Source organism: Palaemon carinicauda, unplaced genomic scaffold (assembly GCF_036898095.1).
Source record: "Palaemon carinicauda isolate YSFRI2023 unplaced genomic scaffold, ASM3689809v2 scaffold1880, whole genome shotgun sequence".
NCBI classification, from domain to species: domain Eukaryota; kingdom Metazoa; phylum Arthropoda; class Malacostraca; order Decapoda; family Palaemonidae; genus Palaemon; species Palaemon carinicauda.
Genome location: NW_027169459.1, coordinates 2,501 through 16,935, shown reverse-complemented (window position 1 = coordinate 16,935; position 14,435 = coordinate 2,501). Strand labels below are relative to the sequence as shown.

Below are 14,435 nucleotides of genomic sequence, written 5' to 3'. Positions count from 1 at the left end.
TTCCTGTAAAAGAAAGAGAACTTTAGTATATGGAAAATGGCAATAGAGTCATGACTTACATTACTCTTGAATTAAGATTCCTTAATCTAATTCTTAAACTTAGAACTGTGTTATATGAGCTCCGGACAGGTGAGCTAGAAAAGAAGTAGGAAGAGACATACTTGTGAATCCCGTCCAGCTAGGTACCGCGACCTTTTCTGCTGGCAATTTCTTAGAAACTGAGGTTATGCAAGAGGGAATGGTATCCCTATGTGGAAGCCAGACTAGGCTTCCTTATAAAGGAATTGTCTGCAGGGTAGAGAAGGTCTGAGATCGTTCAGAACTTACACAAAGGAGGGGAAATAGGATATACCCCTCAATAATTGGGAAGTTCCTGGTAAGAAGCTACACTGAGAAGCACAGAGTATTATTATTATTATTATTATTATTATTACTTACTAAGCTACAACCCTAGTTGGAAAAGCATTATGCTATAAGCCCAGGGGCTCCAACAGGGAAAACAGCTCAGTGCGGAAAGGAAAAAAGGAAAATAAAATATTTTAAGAAGAGTAACAACAATAAATATCTCCTATATAAACTATAAAAACTTTAACAAAACAAGAGGAAGAGAAATAAGATAGGAGAGTGTGCTCGAGTGTACCCTCAAGCAAGAGAACTCTAACCCAAGACAGTGAAAGGCCATGGTACAGAGGCTATGGCACTACCCAAGACTAGAGAACAGTGGTTTGATTTTGGAGTATCCTTCTCCTAGAAGAGCTGCTTACCATAGCTAAAGAGTCTCTTCTACCCTTACCAAGAGGAAAGTGGCACTGAACAATTACAGTGCAGTAACCCCTTGGGTGATGAAGAATTGTTTGGTAATCTGTGTTGTCAGGTGTATGAGGATAGAGGAGAATATGTAAAGAATATGCCAGACTATTCAGTGTGTATGTAGGCAAAGGGAAAATGAACCGTAACCAGAGAGGAGGATCCAATGTAGTACTGTCTGGCCAGTCAAAAGACCCCATAACTCTCTAGCGGTAGTATCTCAACGGGTGGCTGGTGCCCTGGCCAACCTACTACCTACCTACCAACCTACTATGCTGGAAACATTGTATGGTACACTCATACAGCTCAGACACTGTCTTCAGGGTATGAAACAGCAAAGAAGATCAGTCTGGCTATTTGGATGTATAGGTCGACTGCTGGCATGGGGCCGGCAGCCGTGGGGGAAGTGGTACTTGTCCCTGGAAGCCGAGGCGCGTTGCCGGCAAGCCAGCGGCAAGTCGGCGGCAAGCCATAGGCCTGGTCTGGCGGGGTGAATCCGTCAAGGCTATGCACTGAGTAGCAGAGAGATAGGAAACACTTATAAGGGCGACCACCGGCATGGCGGCAGGTCGCCAGCAGGGCGGAGGCCTCCGCAATGGTGAACCTAATTGGGTACATAAGATGGAAGGTGTCTGAGAAGCCGGCGGCAGCGGCGGTGGCAAGGGGCGGCTGTCTCCGGCAGCGGCGAAAAGGGGAGGCGGCCCCCGGCAGCCGGCAGGCTGGCGCCATAGTTGGTCCTCAGACAGGAAGTCCTATGAAGGTCACCGGGTGTAATGGCGACTAGCGGCGGCGGCCCCAGGCAGCCGGCAGGGTGTTGCTTTAGGTAATCCTGAGATTGGAAGGTCCTATGTAGTAGGAAGTCACCTGGCGTGCCGGCGGCGGTAGTGGACCAGCATCATGATAGGAGAGAGAAAGAGAAGGAGGGAAGGAGGTAGGGTAATGTCCAATACCCAACCGGATTTCCTCCGGAAGGAGTTTACTCATGATAGGGGGGGGACCCTATCATCCGACGGCAGGGAGCCGGCAGACAGCTGGGTGCCTAAGGTAATCCAAGGGAGGATCAGAGAACACTCTAGACAGGGGGGGGGGAGGGTGATCTCCTTCTGGAAGGGCGGCCGCTAACACAACCCCATAGTTCGACTATGAGGGGGAAGTGTAGCAGAGCGGCCACACAGGGAATTGTAGGAAAGCGGACAGGGGTGTGAAGGCAAGCTGACACAAAGAATAGAGTGGGGTAGGGGAGGGGGAGGGGGCAAAAGGGATCACGATCCTAAAGCTCCTAGAGGGTGGGGGAATCTGTTTTCTATACTTCCCAGGTAGGAGAGAAGCGCTCTCCAACCCTAAGGTAGATTAGCTCAGAGTAGGAGCAGAACTAGTGTACCGTCCTAAACTATAATAAAACAGAGCCCCCCAAAGCCTAACCTAAACCAGGAGATCTCCTCCTAGATTAGGTTAGGCTGGGGATGCATATCGCTAGGCTACAGGAGGAAGGGACGAGTCCAAACCAAGAGCAGTCTAGGGGGGGAAGGCTAGGCCCTCGACCTTCAGTGACAGTCGATACCCCAAGGGAAATACGTTCCTTAGGGGTGGACTGGATGAACGATAAGTACTCTGGGGTTCTGACCGAAATCCCCCCATACACTATGGGAGGGAAGAGGGAAGAACTACCCAACATAACCTACCCGAAATGTTTCGGGTATGGGGCTAGGAAAAGCATACATTAGGGTAAGGGAGATAAGGAAGCATACAAGGGTCCCAGCATTGGGTTAGGTGTGGCCTGGCTGGGCCAGGCACTGTTCCTTGTATGGTTCCTCGAAGGCAAAAATATGTGCAACATGGAAGCTTGTATATGTTTAAAAATGTCTAAATCTTCATTAAATTAGGAACACTCATATGCAAAAATAAATATGAATACTAGGCTGCAGCCTATGCTAGGCTGAAAGGCTAGTATGGGGTCGACTGGGTAGGAGCGCTGAAGACCACAACGGCATAAATTAACTATTCCTAAGCCTGTTACAGCTTATAATAAGAACATTTAAGAATTATCAATCAATGAAGGAACGGCAAAACTCAGATCACAAAATATAACAGTTTAATAATAGAAACAACCAGCAGTTACATTGACATTTAAGTTTATAGAAAACTATCCACAAGTTAAACCCACAGATATATGAAGAAATGATCGAACACAGACAAACAATTAAACAAACACCTGAATTAAATATACCAACGAAACACAAAATAAAAGAAAACACACTGACTTACATTGACAATAGGAAGATGATTGTCCTAACCGTGTATACAAAATATGTTGTCGTCAAGGTAGCCTGAGAGCGACTGCCCTCCTCAAAATGTTACAAACCAAAGTAAACTAAATGAGCGACAAGGATGACTAAAAGTAATAAAAATATAAGACAGGCAAGGATACAAAAGGGTCAAAACAGGAAAACAAGTGTTACAAACCTAGTGGTAAGAAGGAGTACCACTTAAAGAATAAATATATAAAAGTGACATAATTACAGAGAACGGAGACATGCTATACGTAATATCACACTCCTCCCCGTTGAAGAAATGGCCTATCAGGACATTATAAAAGTCATGAAGAGTATTCCAGAAGACTATCAGGAGTCCATGTGGGTCCGAGACAGGGCATCCGCAATGCAGTTCTCAGTTCCTTTGATGTAGTGTATGGTTAGGTCAAAGTTTTGCAGAAACAAAGACCATCTGAAAATACGTTGATTTGTTAACCTCGCTCGTCCGAGAAAGGTTAGTGGGTTATGGTCCGTAAAGATAGTGATTGGGATGTTGGATGAGAGATATATTTCATATTTCTGCAGGGTTAGGATGATTGCCAGCAGTTCCTTTTCCACGGTAGCATAGGAACGTTGGTGTTTTTTGAGTTTGCAGGAATAGTAGCTAACAGGATGCAACATCTGTGTGTCACTGTTCTTCTGCATCAAGACGGCACCAATGCCAGTATCACAGGCGTCAATCTGTATAATAAAAGGTTGAGCAAGATCAGGAGCAATAAGGACAGGATTAGAGCAAAGTATATTCTTTAGTTGATCAAAAGCTTATTGACAGTTAGAAGACCATACAAATTTATTTTTGGGGCTGGTGAGGTCAATCAAGGGAGTGGCTACTATACTATAATTTTTACAGAATTTCCTGTAATAGGAGGTCATGCCTAGAAATCTTAAAAGACTTATCCTATTTTTGGGGACAGGGAACTCTACAATGGCAATAATATTTTCATCTTTTGGAACAATTTCTCCACTACCTATGATGTGACCTAAATACTTAACCTTCCCTTTACCGCAGGAAGATTTTGCTAGGTGAATAGTAAGTCCAAACTCCTGAAGACGACCAAACAATGCTTTCAGTCGATGTATGTGCTCATCCAAGGTGTCAGACGTTACAACAATATCGTCGATGTACACATATGTACCATCAAGATCTTTAATTACACTATTCACCAAGCGCTGGAAGGTGGCGGGTGCATTGGTTAAACCAAATGGAAGCCTCTCATATTGGAATAAACCAAAGGGGGTTATGAAGGCAGATATTAGCTTTGCTCTATCTGTAAGTGGAATCTGATAATATCCACGCAATAGATCGATCTGTGATAAATATTTGGCAGCACCAATGGCATCTAAAATGTCATCAATCCTAGGTAAGGGATAGCTATCTTTGATAGTAACATTATTCATTTGGCGAAAGTCAGTGCATAACCTTACTTTACCGTTTGATTTTGGAACTAAAAGACATGGTGAAGCCCAAGCTGATGTGCTTCTAGTTGCCAGTCCATTCTTCAGTAAATACGACACTTCCTCCTTCATCCGTTGCTGCTTTTCCAGGCTGGTCCTGTAATAGTGTTGACGAATTGGTCGTGTACCCGGTTGTAATTCAATGTCGTGTTCAGCATCACTGCAACGTTGAGGCACATCCCCACATACTCCTGTATTTGCGGAATAATTCTGCTAGCTGGCTCTTCTGCTTTCGGGGTAAATGCTGTAAATATATTAGAATATTCTGCAATATTTCCTGGTTAGCAGAGTCTGTCCAAGAAACAAAATCATTAGAGTGATATAAATCTACATCATGTGGCAATAGGGTTTTACTTTGGTGTGCTGATGCATTTCTTAAAATCTAATACATTAGAGTCTGATAGACAATGCAAAGCAACTGGAGGATTACCATGATATTTCTTTATTAGATTTACATGAACTAATTGGGTTGACTTCCTTCTGTCTGGAGTACTGATTATATAATTGTTATTATTAACACATTTCTGGATTATATAAGGACCAGAAAATTTATGTTGGAGAGGAGAACTAGGAGTAGGGAAATATACAAGTACAGAATCCCCTTCTTTAAACTTACGAACTTTAGTTTTTAGATCAAAATTTTCCTTCATCACATCTCGACTACTTTTTAAGTTATTAAATGCAAAATTATGGACTTTCTCAAAATTACATTTCAATTTATCGACATACTGCCCTACAGTTACGTTATCCAAGGTATCATTGTTCAACATTTTATCTTTAAGTACTTGTAGTGGCCCCCTAACTTTATGTCCAAATAACATCTCAAATGGTGACATACCTAAGGAATCATTAGGGACTTCTCTAATTACAAATAATATCAAGTCTAAACTCTCATCCCAGTCTGTTCCAGTCTCCATACAAAATTTTCGAAGTAAGGATTTTAAGGTCTGATGGGGTCTTTCAAGAGCACCTTGTGATTGTGGGTGATATGGTGACGCAAGGATATTTTTTACATTAAATTCCCTTAGAGTTTCATTGAAAAGGTCACTTGTGAAATTAGTACCCCGATCACTCTGTATTTCTTTTGGGAATCCATAAGTGGTGAAAACTTTAAGGAGGAGTTTCACAATATTTCTAGCACAAATGTTACCAAGGGGAATTGCAATAGGGTATCTAGTGGTAGGACAAAGTATAGTCAAAATATATTGATTAACTTTATTTGTTTTTGGCAATGGGCCTACACAATCAATTATGACTTTACTGAAAGGTTCGTGTGGTATTACAATTGGCACGAGGGGTGCTTTTGGAATTACCTCTTTAGGTTTTCCAACTACTTGACACACATGACACTCTTTAACAAATTCAAATACATCATGTGTCATACCTGGCCAAAAGAAATCATTAGCTATACGTTTGTAAGTCTTTGACACTCCTAAATGGGAATCTGCTTGATGAGCAACACTCAAAATATTTTTACGTAAAGTTAATGGTACTACAAGTTGTTCTTTATTAGCCCAGGTATCATTAGATGACAGCTTTCTAGGTCGGTACAGCCTAAACAGGACTCCTTTATCAAAGTAATAGCCAGGTACCTTACCTTCCTTAGTGGAAGCTTGTTTAAGTGCATTAGTTAAAGTCGTATCTGCTCGTTTTAAGTTTATCAATTCAGAATTAGTATAGGGAATGTTTGTCTTTACTATATCTGGGACACTCATTCACAGCTTGTTTGGCTTTTGCCCTTGTTACAACACCAACAAAATTCTCAATCGGGTCACATCGATCAGTGTCTACTTCAGTTTCTACTTCCTCAATGTCATGTTCACCTAAGTCACTAATGAAATTACTTTCTTCAATGAAATGTTCAAAGATATCCAAATCATTAGAGTTATTATCTAGTGGCTGATTATACAAAATAAGGTTAGGCAAAGTTAGTTGACCAGCTAAATCATTCCCAAGTAATACTTGAACATCATGTACAGGGAATGGCGTGTTGATAACAGCAATCTTTACCAGATACAAATTCACAGTTTAAGTTAAGCTCTGCTAAAGGCAAACTGTTAGTGTTACTTAGATCCCTAACTAGTACCTTTTCATCAAGCAAAGAAATTTTAGGCACTGCGCTATGTAAAATCATACTTTGGGTTGACCCAGTATCACGCAAGATTCTTACTTTAACAGGAGTACCATTGGTTATTGTTACTGTACCCTCTGAAATATAATTAGCAAACAAGGCATCACTTTCAGGCGTACTACAATGTTTAGTTCCTTTGCCTTTTATGCTAAATTTATTGTCTTTATATTTACCAGCATCGGGGTCGGACAGCTTAGAGCCAAAAACTTAGATTTCTTACAGGTTGGGTTTTTACATTCATTTATGTCATGACCTTGTTGTTTACAATATGAGCAATAACTAACACCCTCTTTCTCACCACTGAACCCTGTTGCTTTGCCTTGCTTTACAAACATCTCAGTACCTTTGTGTGTTTTGTGTATCAAGAAAAAATGGTCAGCTAACATAGCAGACTTCTTTAAATCCTCTTCCTCACGGTCAGCAATATGCATTCTAATATTTTGTGGTAGTTTTCTCATGAATTCTTCAGTCACAATCAGGTTAACGAGTTCCTCAAAATTATTAACATTGGCAGCCTTAAGCCATTTATTAAATAATCTTAGTTTTTCATTTGCAAATTCATACCAAGTTTGAGCATTTGATTTAATGTATTGTCTAAATCTTTGTCTAAGACCCTCGGCAGTTACCATGTATGCATCTAAAATAGCTTGCTTAACGACTGTATAATTTCTTTCCCCTACTAAATTACTAACCACTATAGCAGCTTTACCCTGGACTTTGGATTTAATTAACCAAACCCATTGATCTACTGGCCATTTCATATTTGAGGCAATATCTTCGAAATTACGGAAAAATGAATCTACATCTGTTTCTGTAAATTCAGGGACTAACTTTAAACTCTTAGCAAAGTCAAACTTTAGTGGTTGATTAGATTCTAGGTTCATTAGTCTTATACGTTGTTCTACACTAATCCTACTTCTTTAAATTTCCATATTCTGAATTAGACTAGCTTCATGATCTAATCTAGCTTTCTCCATTTCTAGCTCATACTTTTTCCTTTCTTTATCTATGGCCAACTTGTGTCTTTCTCTCTCAATATCTACCTCTAACTTTACTTGTTCTAACTGTATGACTAACCTCATATGCTAAACGTCTGAGCTGTCTTTCTTTGTACTCTTGTATTTCCTAGCCTCGTGTTCTTCTACACTTTCCTCCTCTACAAGATAATCTAAAATGGCATTTTTTATGTCATCTTTCCTGTCTCTTGAACTAACAGTTACTTCAAACTTGGCTGCCAAAGCCAACAATTCACTCTTTTTAGCACACACTATAGTGTTAAGTTTTCCCTTAGGATCACTGAAAAATAAGTCTACTGAAAACATTGTGACTGAAAATCCACAAGAGAACGCAGCAAAGTCAAAGTGTTCCCAATAGCATAAACAATTACAGAATACGTATATATATCACGTGATGTAATACTGAACTTTTCATCCATTACGCAAGTCTGGTAAGAATAAATAATTATAATTGCTGGTACAAAACTGTACGAAGGAAGCAAAATGAAAAGTTAATACTTGGAAACTTCGACAAAGTAGTAAATATAATTAACGGTACAAAACTGTACGAATGAAGCGATATGAAAAGCAATAATACTTATATGCTTCGAATACCGTAGATACGGAAATGTCAGGCAAGACAAACTCCAAACCTACTCTATTATACGGCGCTAAGGTAATATGATACCATGATGTCATAAAGACGAAGTTTCTAATAATATTTCTCCCAAAACTATTTGAAACAAGGCGAACCAATGTAAATGAACTCGGTTACTTTCTACATTAACTTAGATACGACCGCAGCTATAATAGCGATGTCCGAAAACATGAATTGGAATGACTTAAATGTCGAGAGAAATCGCTATAAGATAATAGGAGAAAAGAACCCACGCAACATACTGTAATAGATCTATTCGATAATGACGATGTATAAAAATTTGAATTATCGTACGTTGGAACACTCACAGCGACTTTAACTGTCAGTACTTTGGTAGTTTAATCAGGTGTGTTTACTTGTTTCAGCTCCCGGACAGAGGCCCCCAATTATTATAAACTAAGCCTTAGCCTAGCCTGTTACAGCTTATAATAAGAACATTTAAGAATTATCAATCAATGAAGGAACGGCAAAACTCAGATCACAAAATATAACAGTTTAATAATAGAAACAACCAGCAGTTACATTGACATTTACGTTTATAGAAAACAATTCACAAGTTAAACCCACAGATATATGAAGAAATGATCGAACACAGACAAACAATTAAACAAACACCTGAATTAAATATACCAACGAAACACAAAATAAAAGAAAACACACTGACTTACATTGACAATAGGAAGATGATTGTCCTAACCGTGTATACAAAATATGTTGTCGTCAAGGTAGCCTGAGAGCGACTCTGCCCTCCTCAAAATGTTACAAACCAAAGTAAACTAAATGAGCGACAAGGATGACGAAAAGTAATAAAAATATAAGACAGGCAAGGATACAAAAGGGTCAAAACAGGAAAACAAGTGTTACAAACCTAGTGGTAAGAAGGAGTACCACTAAAAGAATAAATATATAAAAGTGACATAATTACAGAGAACGGAGACATGCTATACGTAATATCACAATATATATATATATATATATATATATATATATATATATATATATATATATATATATATATATATATATATATATATATATATATATATATACAGTACATTTATATATATATATATATATATATATATATATATATATATATATATATATATATATATATATATATATTTATAAAGATGTGTATATATATATATATATATATATATATATATATATATATATATATATATATATATATATATATATATATATATATATATATATATATATATACAGTATATTTATATATATAAATAAATATATATATATATATATATATATATATATATATATATATATATATATATATATATATATATATATATATATATACAGTATATTTATATATATAAATAAATATATATATATATATATATATATATATATATATATATATATATATATATATATATATATATATATATATATACATATATACAGTATATATATATAAATATATATATATATATATATATATATATATATATATATATATATATATATATATATATATATATATATATATATATATATATATACATGTATATATATATATATATATATATATATATATATATATATATATATATATATATATATATATATATATATATATATATATATTGGTAAAGTACATGCTGTTCCCTCAGGCTTAATTCATACATCTGTTACTCAAATGCTGTTTTCATATATAATAAATCAAGAAAGATATAAAAATGAGCAAATAGAATGACATAGTGCCGAAACTGTGTTTTTTAATCTTATGTATGTTTTATTCATATGCCAGTGCCGGACATTTATCAAAGTAGGAGTGTACTCTTAAAAAAAAAAAAAAAGCGTTTTGGGATAACAAAATTAATATTTATTTGAGGAAAGTACTATACGAATATTGAAAAATCGTGCTCTTATATGGAATTAGTACTTTTATAAAAAAAAAAATTGTCATTGGAGTTTCTTACTAGTATTCATATTGTTTTACTCTGAACTCAACTCTCGTATGAGAACTATTGTACTTATTTCAGTTCGGTACTGTGTTTGCTCTAATTCTATCCAGTGATACCTTTGATTATTCAAAGAATAAACTCGTGTTTACTTCATCGAATGAGTAATTGTTATGTATTTAAATTATATTTTCAAACTGGATAATTTCCAGACAGCCCTTTGCTCTCATTCTGCCCTTATCATCCATGCCAAGGAAAAGGTTTTCATCATTACTGTTTTTTTTTACGTTAAAATAATTTGAAAGTTTAAATTACAGAGAAAAAAAAAAATCTGCAACATCCTAATACAATGGTATGATTATGATAAATTTTATAAATCAACTTAAAACCCATTTTTATAATGTTAAATGAATTAACTTATACAGAGAGGATTATAAACTCAAATAATAATAACCAGCTTTGAAGATATAAAGATTTGTATGCAATTTTTTGTTTTGTTTTAATAAACATCCCAATCAGGAGGCACAATTTGGTGACGTTATCTCGTCCGTGATCCTATGACTGCCAGAGAGAAGGTTGTGAACTCAAAGGCAGTATGAAAGCAACTGAGTTAATATGTTATAGAACACTCTCCTTTATACACAAAAGCCCAAGGCAACAGGAATTTTCATGTTCACAAGACAGACAATGTTACAGAGGCGAAACGCAGACATGTTTATTCTGGTTCTTTCTAGCGCGAGGGAAGAGCGAAGATACAAGCATAATATATACAAAATGAATTATGTACGATCGTGTGACACACAGTTGGTACATTGCTCCCCACCTAAAAATGACATACTGTACATGTTAAATAGGGCACCCTGATCTAGAGAGGCGAACTGCAGGCGGGTCATCTGGCAGAAGATAAGCAGGTTTTAGACGATCAATGGAGATCCAGTCTTCTTTGCCACGAATGATTAGTAGGAATGCTTTCGGACTGCGGCGGATCACAAGGAAAGGGCCCATGTAAGGGGGCGTTAGCGCTGGCTTACTAGTGTTGTTGCGCAGGAAGACGTGCGTTGCAAAGTGCAAGTCTGTTGGTATGTGATGCTTTGCTGGGGGCTTGTAAGTCCGGCGGAATGGAGTAAATTTTCCCTCAATGTGACTTATGCGCTGGAGATCGTCGGAGGAGGTTGTAGAAGGAAAAAATTCGGCAGGGACGACCAACGGGTAGCCATACACCATTTCAGCTGCCGAGACGTCGAGGGCGTCTTTAGGAGTGGTCTTGATTCCCAGGAGGACCCAGTGAAGCTGAGTAAACCAGTTGCAATCCTTGTAGCGGAACGTCAAACCTGCTTTGAGGGTGCAATAAAAACGTTCAACCATTCCATTGGCAGCGGGGTTGTAGGCCGTTGTCTGATGTAAGGTGATGCCCAGAAGATTCGCTAACGATATCCACAATTGAGATATGAAAGTGGTTTCCCTGTCAGAAGTAATATGCTCAGGGGTACCAAATCTTACAATCCATCCAGAGATTAAGGCAGATGTACATGAGGCGGACGTTGCAGTTTCCATGGGAATGGCTTCAGGCCAACGAGTGAAGCTGTCGATGACGGTAAACAGGTAACAATGTCCTTGTGATGTTGGTAAAGAGCCTAAAACGTTGACGTGAATGTGTGTGAAACGACACTAAGGTTGAGGAAAGGTGCCCACTCTGGAATCCGTGTGTCGCTGTACTTTGGAAGTTTGGCAAGAAGTACAGGTGCGAACCCAATCCTTAGCATCCTTAGAAATGCCGTGCCAAATGAACTTTGCCTTCAGCAGCTGTGCAGTAGAACGGCACGAGGGATGTGAAAGGCTGTGAATGAAATCAAACGCCTGCCAGCGCATTGGAGCAGGAATCCAATGTCTCGGTCTGCCAGTACTGACGTCACAGAGGAGGGTAGTGTTGGAGTCTTCGAGGGGGAAGTCTTCCTAACGGAGGGACGTGCAGGATGTCCTACATGCTTGATACTCTGGATCCTGTCATTGGGCTTCAGCCAGGGCGTTGTAATCCAATCCCAGTTGAACGGCAGACAATGTGTTTCTTGACAGTTCATCGGCAACGGGATTCAATTCCTAGGGACGTGTTGAAGGGTGCTATTGTATTCAGCCACTGTGGAGAGATGTCAGCGTTGCCGTGCGGACCAGGCATCAGACTGTTGAGTAAAGGCGTGCACCAGAGGCATGTGGTCTGTGCGAATGACGAAGGTCGTACCTTCTAAGAAATGGCGAAAGTGACGGACAGCCAAGTGCACTGCCAGCAATTCCCAATCGATTTTAGAATAACCCGATTCTGCCTTTGACAGTTTTGTGCTGAAGAAGCCCAATGGGCGGGCCAAGCCGTTGACCACCTGCTCGAGTACTGCACCAATAGCGATGTCGCTGGCATCGGTGGAGAGAAGGAGAGGGGCATGTGGGATAGGAAAAGTGAGAGCCGCAGCAGTTGATAGGGCCTTCTTTGCATTGCAGAAGGCTGCTTCTTAAAGGGGACCCCACTTCAGGTCCTTTGGTTTGCCCTTGAGGGAGGCGTAGAGGTGAGCAAGAGTGGCGGAAATAGATGGCAGAAAACGGTGATAATAGTTGATCATGCCCAAGAATTCCTGCAGAGCTTTGATGGTCGAGGGTGAGGGGAAGTTCTGAACGGCCGCTACCTTCTCAGGGAGGGGATGGACTCCTTCAGGAGTGATGCGGTTCCCTAAGAACGACACTTCTTTTGCGCCAAAGGTACACTTGTCGTACCGGACTACAAGGCCGTTTTGTTGCAGGCGGTCGAGCACGATGTGCAGGTGAGGGAGGTGTTCCTCTTTGAGGAGGAGAGCACAAGTATGTCGTCCACATAACATACACAGAAAGGGAGGTCCCCTAAGATGCCATCCATGAGACGTTGAAACGTGGCCCAGCGTTCCGAAGACCAAAACAGGGGTAATTGAAGGTGTATGTACCAAACGGAGTGGTGATGGCAGTCTTGTGGATGTCTTCCGGGTTCATAGGCACCTGATAATACCCCTTCAGGGGGTCGAGCATAGAGAAAACCTTTGCTTTGTGCAGGTAGGAGGTCACGTCAGCAATATTTGGGTGGGGTAGTGATCCGGTTCTGTTTGCATGTTCAAGCGCCTGTAATCCCCGCACAGACGGAGGGAGCCGTCTTTCTTCAGAACGATGTGTAAGGGTGACGACCATGGGCTGGAGGCCTTTTGGCAAAGGTCCATTTCCTCCATTTCGGCAAACGTCTGTTTGGCGGCTGCCAATTATTCTGGTGCCAGACGTCTGAATTTTGGGAAGAGTGGGGGTCTTGTCATCTTGATATGGTGATAAATACCGTGCTTGGCAGGAACCATGAGCGTTTGGCAAAGTTCTGGACGGAAAACTTCCGGGTACGACGTGAGGAGGAGGGCATAGGCATCCGTGGGAGCGCTGATGTGGAGAGCAAGGTTAGAGGGGGAGGGTTGAAGAGGTGTCGACAAGTACGAGTCTATGTTGACCAATCGTCGGTGGGCGACATCGGCCAGAAGATGGAAATGAGAGAGGAAATCCGCACCGAGGATTGGCATTGAGATGTCGGCAACGAGAAACTTCCAATTGAATTTACTGTTTCCGAACAATAATGTGAGGTTCTCGTAACCGTAGGTGGGTATCGCAGATCCATTGGCAGCTACCAAGCATACATCAGCAGATGTAGACAAACTACATCGTGTCTTAAAGAGTTTCCTTGGCAAAAGAGAACGACAAGCGCCCGTTTCTACCAAAAATCGCACGCCCGTTCCTGCATCATGTAAAAAGAAAAGATTAGAAACACGGGAGGCCACTACCATGAGCGATGGCCTACCTACATGTTTTTTGGCCACTGATAATCCTCGGCACTTTTCTTCGCAGTTGCCCAAAATCTGAAGTAGTAGTAGCTAAACTGCGGCTGATGGGAGGTAGTATGTGGCTTTGGAAGTCGTTTGTTGGGGCGCGAGCGATTGGTGGGTGATGGGCGGCTTTGTCGTTGCTTTGGCACGTCACGGGGTAGGTGTATATGCCCTACGGCATTCATGTTAGCTTTGGTTAACGTTGAATAGGCATCCTCTTTGTCAGGGGTGGAGGCGTTGATGGAGGTCTTGAAGTGGCTGTCCATAA

At 39.9% G+C, this 14,435-nt stretch overlaps 1 long non-coding RNA gene across 1 annotated transcript; it reads right to left on the bottom strand.

The window, feature by feature from the left end:
* Window positions 1-3,739: 3,739 nt before the first annotated feature.
* Window positions 3,740-4,890, bottom strand: LOC137635874 (uncharacterized). The gene is made up of 2 exons (XR_011042813.1): window positions 4,550-4,890; window positions 3,740-3,800 (listed from the first exon to the last, which is right to left on the bottom strand). It is a non-coding gene; the product is annotated as an uncharacterized lncRNA (long non-coding RNA).
* Between the last annotated feature and the right edge of the window lie 9,545 nt (window positions 4,891-14,435).